Genomic DNA, 14,520 nt, shown 5'->3' on the forward strand with positions numbered 1-14,520 from the left:
AGACACAGAATCTGAAGCAGGCTCCGAGATCTGAGCTGTCAGCACAGAGCCCAGTGTGGGGCTCGAACCCACGAACTGTTAGATCATGACCTGAGCTGAAGTCGGATGCTTAACCAACGAGTCACCATGGGGCCCCATTTTAAGTTTCTATTCAAATTCCAGTTAGCTAACACGTAGTGCAACACCATTTTCTGGTGTACAATATAGTGATTCAACATCTCCACACAACACACCCTGTGCCCACCAGAGCAAGTGCACCTCCTAAATCCCCATCACCCACTCCACCCTCCACACAACCACCATTTTCCTCTCCATAGCCAAGAGGCTGTCTCTTGGTCTGCCTCTCTCCCCACTACCCTTGCTCATCTGTCTGTCTACTAAATTCTAAATAGGAGTAAAACCGCATGGCATTCCTTCCTCTCTGACCGACTCACCCCACCCAGTACAACAGTCTCCAGGTTTGTACATCCTTTATACTCTCTGGGGTATATTGTGTATAATGAAATATTTAGTCAAGGAATGAGAAGCAACTTCAGATAGCAAAAGGACACATTTTTAAAGAAAAGTTTCACGAATCTATCTTTCTCAAAAACCCAACCTTTTATATTTGCAGGTATCTTTAAATCCCATTTCAATCAATTAAACTTAATATTTTAGTTTTCCCAAGTTTATTATATGCCTGTCTGAGGTATTTAGCCCATATAAGTACATGCCCTTTATGTATTTTTGTTCTATCTCCTTTTTTAAAGGATTTTTTTAAAGTTTATTTATTTTGAGAGAGAGAGAGATCACAAGTGGGGTAGGGGCAGAGAGAGTTGGAGAGAGAATCCCAAGCAGGCTCTCTACTGTCAGTGCAGAGCTGGACGCGGGGCTCAGTCCTGTGAACTGTGAGATCATGACCTGAGCTTAAATCAAGAGTCGGACGCTCAACCAACTGAGCCACCCAGGTGCCCCTATTTTTGTTCTCTTAAAGCTAAAAAGAGAATGGGGTTTCATGGGTCAATAAATCATATAACGATTTGAAAAATAAAGAGGATTAATGTTAGATGATTCACATTGAATTGTAAGAATTTAAAAATTACATCTCATCGTGTGATTAAACACACACTAACAATAATAGTCAACACTGAATAGTGCTTTGTTCTCTAAGTCCGTTGTATACATTGCCTGTATTAATTTAGTTACTCATACAGCAGGGGAGTATTGATCAACGGAAATCATTTGAGTAGATATTTGTTAATTTTCCTGTTTTTAATATATGAAGAAACTGAGGCACAGAGAGATTAGGTAATTGGTCCAAAGTTGCATAGTTAGTAAGGGGAGAACAGGATTTGGAACTAGGTGATCTGGTTTTACCATATTGCCGCCAGAACTATTTATCTCTGATCTAAGTCATGAATGAATCAAACAAATTTCCTTTAAAAACAATTTATCTGGGGACACCTGGCTGGCTCAGTAGGTAGAGCACGTGACTCTTGACCTCAGGGTCATGAGTTCAAGCCCCATGCTGGTGTGGAGCCTACTTAAAAAAATTTTTTTTGCAAAGAACAACAATTTATCTAAATTACTTATACTAAATTTTTAAAGGAAAATTATTTGCTGCAAATTTTCTGAGTCTGAAGAAAGCTAATGGCTAATTGGTCTGTTTTGTTCACCTCATATTTGTGGACTATTTAAAAATTTTAGTCTAAAAATTTTTTAGAATTTTTTCTAAATTCTAAATTTTAGAATTTAGAAAAATTTTAGTCTAACAGAAGACTAGCATCAGAAAAGCCAAGAAAAATGATTCAAACTCATTTCTTTGCCTAGGGTGCTATAACCTGTGTTCTAGTTAGCTTTCTTCTGGAGACTTGATAATACTCAGGTTTTGCCTACAGGTTTATTTGAAATCTCTGGTCTGTCTGCTTGGTATAATCCCCACCAGGTTTATTTCAGTATTTGAGACATTGCATTATTAAAACTGCTTCTACAGAATTTTTGAGAAGCCTGCTTGTTACTATAGTCAGGTAGACTCTTAAAATGAATATGTTAGATAAATTACATTGAAGTCCATTCTTGATAGGATAAGGATGCACATTATTATTGTTGTTACTTTTTCAAATTTAAGCTTAAATATGGAAAAATAGGTTAATTTTTAAATGAACGTCATGCCTCTTTTATTAGGAGGATATATAATTATATAGATTTATTTAAGAGTTATAATTGCATATTAGTGTTTTCTGGGTATGACTTCTTTATAGATAAACATGATCCAGTATTAAAGAGTTATCTTTTGGGGTACCTGTGTGGCTCCATTGGTTGAGGGTCGGCTCTTGATTTTGGTTCAGGTCATGATCTCACTCTTCATGGGATTGAGTACTGCATTGGATACTGCACTGACAGTGCATTGGATACTGCACTGACAAGTGCCTGCTTGGGATTCTCTATCGCTATCTCTCTGCCCCTCCCCTGCTCACACATGCTCTCTCAAAATAAACCAATATTTAAAAAAATTTTTTTTAACTTTATCTTTCTGGCCTCAGCCTTGCATTTCTTTTAGGCTCAGCAGACCAGAATAGGTAAACAATAGGTAATGATTGGTGGCTATATTTTCCATACAAGATGTATAGAAAGGAAACTCCTGTTGAATTCTCTGGACTAAAATGTTTTAAAATGAAAACATACCTTAAATAGCAAGAATGACTCAGTACACCATTCATTGACTTTGAAGGGCAATCTGAGGAATACTGTTGGTTTTCAACTAGAAAACAGTCCAGTGCAAGAGGAAAAGTTGATTCAGTGTTGGTTCAGTCCTAGTTAGAAATTTATCAAATAATGCTTCATGTACTACCTGTATACCTACATTAATAAAAATGAATTGTGTGTGTGTTTAGGTAAGCCCAATTTTAGAGATTATTTTGTTTTTAGTGAAAATAACTGATAAGTCTTTTATAAGGATTAAATGAGGAGCTTTTTATTATTATTCTTTCTCTTCCAAAAGTTTCATGTGTTTAACTCCCTTGAAAATTGTATGTCATTATCTTTAATCATCTGATTATGCCTTTGTATTTCCCTAATGTTTTTAAAAATCTCATAGCCATAATAGATTAGCTACTAATCTCATTCCTGTGCTTTTACAGCAATTCCCTAACTCCTTTTGTATGTAATTTTCTTCTGCCACACCGAGAATGCACTCAGTTTAGAGTTCTATTGATTGATCTATTCATCTTTCACAGCCTGGTAGCACAATAAACACCCGTATTTTATACCCTTTTAGCAACACATCTGCGTTCCAGAACTTTGGCCAGGCAATCATCTCTCTGTTCATATCTGCATAGGGAGGAAAGAAGTAGCTTTAGGCTGGCAAGGGGGTAATTTTCTTGCTGTTTCATTTGTTTTTCACTGGTTTTCAATACAGTAACTTAGAGGAAGCCATTCTTTGTATTTATTAATTGGGCTCACTAAGTATTAACAATCTCTCATTATGTTCACCTATAAATTATAAAACAAGGTTGATATGTAGGAGAAGTGTAGGTAATCCAGGTTTTATTCCATGTAAAATAGGTTGCAAAGCATCCTTGGCTAGTTTACTTCATGGTAGAGGATTTCTTTTTGGTTAAGCCCGTCAGAACTTGGGCATTTGAGAAGGTTGAAGGAAGAGCTAGGGCTGGAGGATTGAGTTAATGAAGAGATGAGTTGTTTTCTCACCTTTCTCTGTGGCCAGGATAACCTTGGCCTCTTTGTGGAACCTGATCTATTTTTACCAAAGCTCCTGGACTCCAAAGGGAGAGGAACCAGGGGAGTCCTAACCCTTGGGAGCCCCTTAACTTTAATTATTCCCCTGATGAAAAGCAGCTGGACTAGGAGTTCTCTTTCCCATAGCCTCCACCCTTGGGATAGTCTTTAAAGCATATAAATTACTTTTAACTTTACTCTCATTTGAATGTGTATAATTAAATAGATACAGGATCCTCCTTGGGCCTGGTGGGAGAGCCTGCCCCAAAATTTTTAGAGAAATTCATTCATATACTATAGGACGTTAAAACAAAATTAGGACTTCTGAATCACCACAAAACCATGGAAATGTTTGAGTACTAGCTTTTGCTTCTAGTTTAAGAAACCTCTTATACTGGAGGCAACATAGCCAACTGAATTTGGATTATGATAAAATAGTTAAAGCACATAGTTTAAAAGATAATCAGTCCCTCCTATTTTCTCTGCCTGAGGGAGACAGACTAAATCTTATCAATAAATATAAATGAGAAGGTCTTGAGAAATGAACCGGTAATTCTTACACCTTTCCTTCCTGGAGTGCCCAAATTTAATGATGCCTGATCATCTGGATTGGTGGTTATCAAAATGTGGTCCCAGAATCATCAGCATTACCTGGTCATTTGTAAGGAAAAAAAATTCTTGGGACCCACTGAGTGGCTCAGTCGGTTAAGTGTCTGACTTGGGCTCAGATTGTGATCTCATGGTCTGTGAGTTCATGCCCCATGTTGGGCTCTGTGCTGACAGCTCAGAGCCTGGAGCCTACTTCACATTCTGTGTGTGTGTGTGTCTCTCTCTGCCCCACCCCTGTTTGTGCTCTGTCTCTCAAAAATGAATAAACTTAAAAAAAAATTCTTGGACCTCAGACATACTAAGACAGACAGCTTAGACATACTGAATTGGTAACTCCAGAGATGCGGGTCCCAGTAATCTGTGTTTTAATAAGCCCTCCAGGTGACTCTGGTATATGTTAAAGTTTGAGAACCACCAACCCTAGATCATCAGGGATGAACCATGTTGTGGTTTTTTTTTTGTTTTTTTTTTTTTTTTGCTTTGCTAGTCCATTTCTTCAGTGTAAATATAATTATTACTTATTTATTCATTTGGTATTATTGCCTGTGGGTACACCAGAAATAGGCATCCTGTGTTAATTACATTGAATGGTACCCAAATTAAAATTGTTGGTGGCTTTTAGAGTTCCTTTTACTTCCTTGTCTTTCCTTCTTGCTATGTAACTGGAACAAGGTAGCTGCTTGATAAACACTTGTTAAATGAATTGATTGCCTGCCTCCCTTTCCACCCCAAAAGAGCAAACCCACAGTTTTTTAAAAAATTTCTTCTGGATTTTTCCTTGTCAGGAGTATTAGGCTTGACAGTGAAGTTTCTAGTTCAAAACGTTTCTTTCTCCTAATAGTGACAGTGGTTGAAAAGGATTGCTTGCTAATACTAAAAATGGAAAAGAAGAAAGGAAAAAAAAAAAAGAAGAAACCATTCCTATGTAACTGATTGTATGCTTTCCTCAGAATTACCTACCAGAAGATCTCAAATCTAGTTTGCATCAGAATCACCTGAAGAACTTGTCCGATCACAGATTGCCAGGCCTAATTCCTAGGGTTTCTGATTCAGTTAAGTCTAGGATGAGGCCAGAAGATTTGCATTGCCAGCAAGTTCCCAGGTAATACTGATGCTGCTGGTCGAGGGACCACAATTTGAGAATCACTGCCTTTGCTTCACTAAGACCAGAAATACAGGTAATTTCCTGAATGTGAACATTAGTTCCTGGTGCTTGTGTACCTAAGGAGCTATAATTGGAAAGTATAGTATAAAACTAGATTTAAAAAACTTACTGAATAATGTTTTTTAAAGATGTCTATTAAAATCTTTTTCTTTTTTTTTAATAGTTTATTTATTTTTTAGACAGAGCATGAGCGTGGAAGGGGTAGAAAGCAAGAGAGACACAGAATCTGAAACAGGCTCCAGGCTCTGAGCTGCCAGCACAGCTGGGACTCAGACCCACAAACTGTGAGATCATGACCTGAGCCGAAGTCGCTTAACTGACTGAGCCACCCAGGCGCCCCTGTTAAAATTGTTTTTCAACACAATGCTTTTTTCATACCTCAGTTTTTACTGTTTGAAAACTCAGCCACCTAAATAATTGAATATAAGAGGATTAAATTCTTTACCCAAAGCTTGCGACACTGGTCATTTCTCTGCTTCTCTGCTTCTTTTCATCTCAAGCTTTGTTGAGAGTTTAGCTAAGCTCCTCCACAGTATAGCTGCCTCAACAGTCATTTGTTTGGCCAGGCAGCTTTTGGTGACCTGAAACTGACACTAGCCCCCTTATGTAAATGCATGCCCTAGATATTAGTCCTAAGAGTCACAAGTAATTGGAAGTTTCTTAAATGACTTCCCCAGCAGCCCTTTTGATCAACAGTCTCTCCTGCCTCCCATTGCCTTTCCCTCATGCACCCGTTGGTTGAGACCCCTGTGCAGCTTACCACAACCCTGCTTTTTTGTTTTGAGTTGACCAATCCATGTCAGCCCAGGAGCCCCGAAGCACTCCACTCACAGACCCTAATAAAGGCATGTGCCCTGGTCCTGCCTCTGGGTCTTCATTCAACCTTCATCTCCCTGTGTGGTCCCTTGAGGTGTGTCAAGTACTTCCTCAAGGACCTGTAAGAAATTTCTCTTCAGTTTCTCTTGTGTTCTGTTGTGTTCTTGTGCTCTGCTTAATATCTGTCAATTTGACAAATTTGTAACAAGCTTACTTAATTTTCCAATATAATTTTATACCCAAACACATGGTGCTTGTTCATCTTCTTAAGTTGATCTGTTTCTGTATTTTCTGGCCCTAAATACAAGTTCCTAAAGAATAGAAAGTTGACATTTCATGTGGATTTTTTTTCACAGCTAAACAGTTTTGTTGACCTGACTCTCTGTCATTTAAATTCTTACATAATACGTGCTTAGCTTCTCCTAAAACAGGTTAAAATGAGGTGAAACAGGCTTTTCCCCCCTCAACTCTTTTATAAGCCTTTTTTTTCTTGCTAAGTGGGTAATTCTAAAGAAGAAAATCTGACATGTATCAATGAATATAGAATTCTCATATTTAATAGAAACTTAGTTGAATATTTTCAGCCATACCTATGTAAATATATGCATCACTCTGCAGATTAAATTCAGGTTCTAGTAGAGAAAAGTCTTGAAGGCACTTTTTTGTGTGTTTTTTAAAATATTTATTTATTTATTTATTTTGAGAGAAAGAGAGAAAGACAGAGGAAAGCACCCACACAAGCTGGGGAGGGGCGGGGGAGAGGGTGGATTCCAAGCAGGCTTCATGCTGTCAGCACAGAGCCTGACACAGGGCTAGATCTCATGAACTGTGAGATCATGATCTGAGCCAAAACCAAGAGTTGGATGCCTAACCAACTGAGCAACGCAGGTGCCCCTTAATTTTTCTTTTAATGAAATGTCTTCCATGAATTTGTGGAAAGTCTTACCAAATCAATACCTTCTTTGTTAAATTTGTAGTTGGTGTTGCTTTTTAAACTTAATTTTTTTAATGTTTATTTTTGAGAGAGAGAGAGAGAGACAGTGTAAAGAGGGGTGGGGGAGGGGCAGAGAGAGCGATGTACAGAACTCGAAGTGGGCTCCACGCTCCATGCTATCAGCACAGAGCCCAATGTAGGGCTCAAACTCACAAACTATGAGATCATTACCTGAGCAGATGCTTAACCAACTGAGCCACCCAGGCGCCCCAGGTTGGCATTACGTTTTAGTTTCAGTGTCCTCATTGCCAATTTTTCCCCTTATTTCAGGGGTTTGCCATTGGTTTGCCATTCCAGAAAGTCTGGAACAGCTCTCTGTATGTGTTTTTGTGTTAATATTCTTTCTTAAGCAACTTCTGTGATCAAACTAAGAGTATCGGTAACTTTTACATCCTCATACATACTTGTTTTTTATCCACCCAGTTGTGTTGATTTACAAATTTGCTTTGGATTCTTGCTAGTATACTGACTTAAAAATTATCCTTTAACTTACTACAATGACAGTAGACATGCAAATGCCACTAATTATCAATTTCCAAATGTACATGTTATCCATCTAATTATTACTAAATATTTCATACCATTATTGATATTCTTATGTGAATGCCAGCTCTCATCATGGGAACTTGTGAGTGATAGACCATCATCGTTAAATTCTCAGAATTTTTAGCTTCCAAATTATTATTTTATTTTTATATGTCAATCTTCTATCCTTATTACCTTGATACTGTGTGACTATAAACCCTGATTGTTTCTGTAAACGCTGATTGTTTCTGTATATTTTCCACTTTTATTTATTTGGGTCCTTTTGGCAATGACACTTCATTAAGACACTTCACTAAAACATTGGCAAAATAATCAGTAAAGGGTAACATGTTCTTTTGTTTTTACAGAGTTTTAAAATGTGTAGTAATGACATTTTCTTTCCAAAGTAGATCTACAATGTGTTACTTTATTTTATTTTTTGAAGTTTTATTTATTTATTGAGGGGGGAAACAGAGAGAGAGGGAGACAGAATCCCAAGCAGGCCTTGTGCTACCAGCATAGAGCCTGACACAGGGCTTGAACCTACGAGCCATGAAATCACTACCTGAGCTGAAGTTAGACACTTAACTAAGACACTCCTACAATGTCTATCTTAAATACCTTTTTCATTTTCTTGAATGCTTAACTTGCAAAATATAAAAGCTCTATTATTTGGAGTTAGTCCAAAATTTTGCTGGGTGTGTCATTAATAAAAACATACTTTTTCTTAAAGAATGTATACCATTTTAAGGTATGGAATAGCATCATATAGGTGTTCTTAATAACCAGTAGTACTATCCTGAAATCAGGGCTTAAGTGATATTTCAATATTATCCTGAAATCAAAGCGTAAGTCTATTATTCTGAAATCAAGACATAAATTTGAAGCTAATTATAAACAGGTCACTAAGATTCAGACAAATCTTATAATTGTTTGTTTCCGTGGTGCTCATAATTAGAGTGATGGCTTAAATGTCTCTAGAAAGAAACTTAAAAAATGGTTGTGATAGTTCAGTGGTTTAGAATCTAGACATCAAGACTGGACTTGAAAACCAACTTAGCAATGGGATAACCTTAGGCAAGATTCTTAAATTTTCTGAATCTCCCTGTTCTTATCTAAAAAAATGGTAATACTGCTACTAATCAGTGCTTATTAAATGAGATACTGTTTATAAAGTGCCTAGATGGTGCATAGCATGTACCATAACTGTTTATAGTGACTTAATTAAAATTTTGGTATAAAGCTACCAGTGTTCATGTTTAGTGTTTTTGCTATACATAAAAATCCAAGGACAAGCTCATCTGCTGTGTCACAATGTCATTTTCTCTATTAGATGGTTCCATAAAAGTGGTGAGCTGATTCTGAATAGCAGATGAAAATGTACTAAAGTGAAGAGAAAGACTCAGGAAGAGGAATGAGAGAGGAGCAAAGCAGGCAGGGGTGTAATAGAGAAGGCCCTGAGACATGCAGAAAACAGAACCTACCCTCCCCCCACAGGGCTAAAGGAAACAGGACTAAAAGGAAACCAGAAATCAGGAGGAAAAATACGGGGAGAACAATAAAGAGTTTATTCTGGATGTAGCATGTGACCATAATTCTCTTCATCCCTGCCTTTTTCTTTTTTTATAGATACTTCTTTGTCATTTTTCAAGTATGGACTGAGTCCTAATCATAACTGATGATGGTAGATTCCATTGAAGAGTGGTAAGTATTTCAAGTGGTGATTTTGCTAGTGCTGTTACTTATAATAGTGTATTGATTTTTTAAACTCTCAGTAATCTACTTATAGTAGTCTACTTATAATTGACTTATAAATAATTAGGCAATAAAAAACATACGTGAGGAATACGTGTATTTCTCCACGCATTGGAATGCTTTTAAAGCATCCTTTGCAGGAAATTTTTGCTGGGTACTTATGAGGATCTGTGATTGGTGTTGGAGATTGAAAAAATGGGTAAATTATAGTCCAGTGGAGAACATTGGCCCATACAAAATTGACCTTAATTTACCATAAGTATTTAGTCTTTGAATAACTAAATTGGAAAATCAGGCCAATATGTACATATTGCTTAGAACATTTGTGTTATTTGAGGTTTGGAATTACCTTTGAGCTAGTACTTAAACAGAATAAGAAATTTATTTTTTAGCCAGATTGTTTTCATTTCTCCATTTTAACCAAAAGTGGTATTGTCACATGTGGTCACCCACATATTAACTGGATGGGTTTTAAATGATATTTGCTTGATTTTGAAAACAAAACATGCTGGAGGATGGAAATTGGGCCAACTGCTGACATTTAAACAATAAAAGTGCCATAGTCATAGACCAATGTACTTTAAGTAAATAAGTTTTCTAAGCAGTTTAAAAGCAAGGGCATCAAGGCTCTTTAACTTCTGAAGCTGTCAAACTTTTATGACATCAGTTTGCATACACAATACAGTTTTTTGCATGTGCTTGTATGTGGAACCATAGAGAAAATGTAAATGAATAGAGCTTGAAAGTGGTAGAGAGAGGGTTAGGTATAGGAGGAAGCAAAATGTTTTACAGTTTACAATACAGCTTTAAGCCTTACTGAAACACAGATGAGAAGAGTAAAGCTTAGGAGCAGATGTTTAGTGTGTGGCAGAATCAGGACAAGAAATCCATGTCTGCTGATTTCTTGTATAGAGTCCTTTCATTACTATGTCATAAATACTTCAAAAACATTCTTTTTCAGGTAATTTCATAAAGACAATTTGGAAGCAAAGTGAGAAGGTGGACTGTTAAGTTGTAGGAGTTTGAGCTCTGTAGCCACGTTAGCCTGAGCTACTTGTAACTAGCTGGGCCTGAGATTTTAAAGACATTTTTCCACCAGTGTTTTAACTAGTCACTGTGGTCAGTTCCTGAATTTTTTGCATTTGGGGAAAAAATTGCTTATTCAATCTTAGCAAAGTCTTCAAAACAGATCTGAGAGCTGCTCTTAATTTTTTTTTGGTACGCCTCAGATTTTTATTTGGTAGCATTTCATAATCTATTTATTATATATGCTCCCAGGTAGTAAGATTTAATTCTTCAAATTAGTACAGTTTTACTATAATTGTCTAGGAGTTTAGATGTATAGTGCATTCTAATGTATGACGTGTTCTTTTGATACAGCACATCTTTCTAGAGAGGTGGTTGATGTGGGCACTGATTTTCAGAAGCACACAGGTTCTCCTTGTCTAACAGTTTAAACTTCAGTAAAACAAGTATCAATGGAGTAGAGTTGTTCTCTTGGGAATTATGTTGGCTTTTTTTTTTTTTTAATCTTCCCTGTTTTTTTCTGTAGTGAGTCCAGGTAGCTACTGGAATTACTGTGTAGTTATAAGCCCTTGTCTGTGACTCACAGTAATGCCCCAGGGAAGCAGGACTCAACAGATGGCTTATCTTTTCCAAGAGGATTTGATAACCTCCACATGGTGCTCTTCCTAAAAGATTCTGAGATTTGGCAGTGGTAGAATAAAAAAGATTATCAGAAAAGAAATAAGATAGTCCTCATGTCCATCTTAAATAAAATTAGAAGTGCAAGAAAACTACATGAGTTTCCTTTGCCATTTTGTTTCCAGTTGTCTGTTAATTTTATATGGAAAATGATCTAAAAGCATCTTTTATTTAATAACTTCTGCCTTTTGTGTATACGGCTAAGGGCAGTTTGAGGTTTGTGGGGTTTTTTTGTTTGTTTGTTTGTTTATTCATTTAAGAAATCTCTGCACCCAGCGTAGGACTTGAACTCATTACCCTGAGATATAGAGCCACATGTTCCACAGACTGAGCCAGCCAGATGCTCCTAAAGGGCAGTTTAAAAAACAACAACAACAACAAAATGACAATTTGTGATTACCATTGTCCTTTATGTAGTCATTCCCGGTATTCATCCCTCTTCAAGTTAAAGAAGAACTTGAGAGAGAGTTTAGGTAGAATTTCTGAGATACTACAGTGGTGAAATTGATCTTTCTTGAAATGCATGTTCACAAAGTGTTGACAAGTAAACCTTTGGAAAATGGTATGTGTCACAAAAAATGGCTACATAAATGTTGAATCAGTAAGAAGAAACGATCTGATACTCAGCCAAATCCTGTTGCCCAAATTGATAGACAAAAGTCAACCACATTCTGTAAGTGAAACAAGAGAATTACTTAATAGATTTTACCGATAGCAGCTAAGGGGCATCCCCTGCCCCTTTAAGGGGTTACAAGCTTCTAGTCCATGAAAAATAATAGATTGTTTAACTTTACCTCTTCAATCCCCCCATCACCAATTCAACAGAGACATTTATTGAAAATCTGTTTGTGTAAAGTTAGGTGTTAACCTTTGAATCATTATGCTGTATGTTGTTTTGTTTTGTTTTGGTCTGAGCTTTTTTTCTTATAATGATACAGATCATTATCTTGCTTTTTAAAAAAAATTTTTTTTAACATTTATTTCTTTTTGAGAGACAGAGCATTAGCAGGGGAAGGGCAGAGAGAGAGTGAGATAGAGAATCTGAAGCAGTGTCCAGGCTCTGATCTACGGGGGCCTTGAATTTACAAACCACGAGATCATGACCTGAGCTGAAGTTGGATGCTCAACCAACTGGCCACCCAGGCGCCCCAATCTTGCATTTTTATGATCAGTTCAACCTCACCTGTTGGAGATCTTTCAAAATTCCTCCAGTATTCATTTTTCCCTCAGAGTGTTCGATTTATTTATTATGGCATCAGAAGAAATTTCTCCTTTGAGTTTTCTTTTACCACCCCATTCCTCTCCATGGGGCTGGATCTTTCTGCTCTTGGTCTCCTCAGTGTAATGTTTCACTTTCACTTGGAAACTCCACATTACCAGAAAGCAGTACTAGCCACTGGCCTGTGTTACAGACACCCTCTCTACCTTTTTGACTAAAATGTCTTTTTTTTTTTTTTTTGAGTTTTTTTTAGTTTTTTAAGTGTATTTATTTATTTTAATGGAGAGAGAGAGTATGTGTGTGCAGAAGTTGGGGAGGGGCAGAGAGAAGAAGAGACAGAATCCCAAGCAGGCTCCGTGCCATCAGCATAGAGCCAGATGTGGGGCTTGAACTCAAAACCGTGAGCTCGTGGCCTGAGCCAAGACCAAGAGTCTGATGCTTAACCGGCTGTGCCACCCGGGCTCCTACAATCTATTTTCTTGACATGCCTCCCATTCCATCTTTCCTATTGTGCTTTTTTAGTTTTATTATACTCTCTTTCTCTTTCACCATTGTATTTTTTTTCAGCTTCTTTGAGCATATTTTGTATCATTATCAAAGCTGGATTTGTCCTGGTCACTTATTCCATTAATAATTTTCCTAAGGTTCTAGATTTCCTTTCCCTCTAGAGAGTATAATGATGATACTGTACATTCATATCCAACTTGAAATTTTGTATTATGTTCTCAATTAAGATCTTATTTCATTACAAATATATAATTTATGTTGGCACTATTTAGTAAATAAACCATGTCTTCTCTAACAAATAGAAAAGTCACCTTACCTTTATTATATATTAATTTTTCAAAAGTCATTAGATCTATTTCTTGATTCTCTTGATTCCGTGGTTCTACTATCTATATGTGTCCTGGGTCAGTACTTTATCATTTTGATTATAGTAACATTATAATAAAATTTAAAACAGTTAAGGCTATCAGCTGTTCTCAGGTACTTACTCATCCATATTAATTTTAAAATCATTTTTATCTAACTGAAAAATGAAATCTTATTGAGATTCATAAAGGAATTGTCTTAAATTTGTGTCTTTTTTCTCCTTGATCAGTCTCAGCACAGTTATTGTTCAGGGTTTTTGACTGTTACAAAGAAACAATTTTTGTCTTTTCATTTTCTCTATTATAAATGTACTTTCTTACTTTAATTAAATCAGACTTTTAATAATTAAGAGTGAATTAAAAGTCACAAAATCTGTAAGATATTCTGCTCCCTGGCAGATTGGGAGGGAGCAGATTAACAGTGCACAGTGGTAGCAGTTATTAAAAAAAAAGTTGTCAGTGTTAATAGGTCAATGAGTTAAGACTTCACCAAACCAGTTAATTATCCCTCTGTCCTGTTAATCTAGAAATTAAAACATGCATGCATAACTGAAGTCTAAAGTTAATAAGTATATTCACCCTTATGTCAATAATATAGGACCTTATTTTTTTTTTTAAAGTGAGCTCTAGACCCAGCATGAGGCTCGAACTCACAACCCCAGGATCAGGAGTTGCATGCTCTTCAGACTGAGCCAGCCAGGCACCCCTAGGATCTTAGAATGCTTTTAATACAATCCCTTTGAAATAACACGGTAGAAAATACAAAAATAGAAAGTAAAAAAATGATAGTACCAATAACTCAAGACATAATTATTGTTGAACTTCTGCTGTCTTTTTGCCAAGTTTTTTCCACCTGCTGAATTTACTTTATGACCCATGGTATTTTCGTCCAGTAGAAACATGTCAGTTTCTGCTTAAAGTATCGCGGACTGACTCCTTATACATTCTTTTTAGTGAAGAATTGTATGATAACCCAAACCCTGAGTTCAGTGTTACATATTTACATTAAAAAGATGTTACAGTGAGCAATAGGGATCTGCCAAGAACAATTCCTTTCCAGGCATATCTCTAGTGAGAAAGGACTTTTTTAAAACTTTCTTCACACTTTAACTATCTAATCCCCGTTTCTTCAATATTTTGACCTCTG

The sequence above is a fragment of the Crocuta crocuta genome, unplaced genomic scaffold (assembly GCF_008692635.1).
Source record: "Crocuta crocuta isolate KB4526 unplaced genomic scaffold, BGI_CrCroc_1.0 scaffold546, whole genome shotgun sequence".
Lineage (NCBI taxonomy): Eukaryota > Metazoa > Chordata > Mammalia > Carnivora > Hyaenidae > Crocuta > Crocuta crocuta.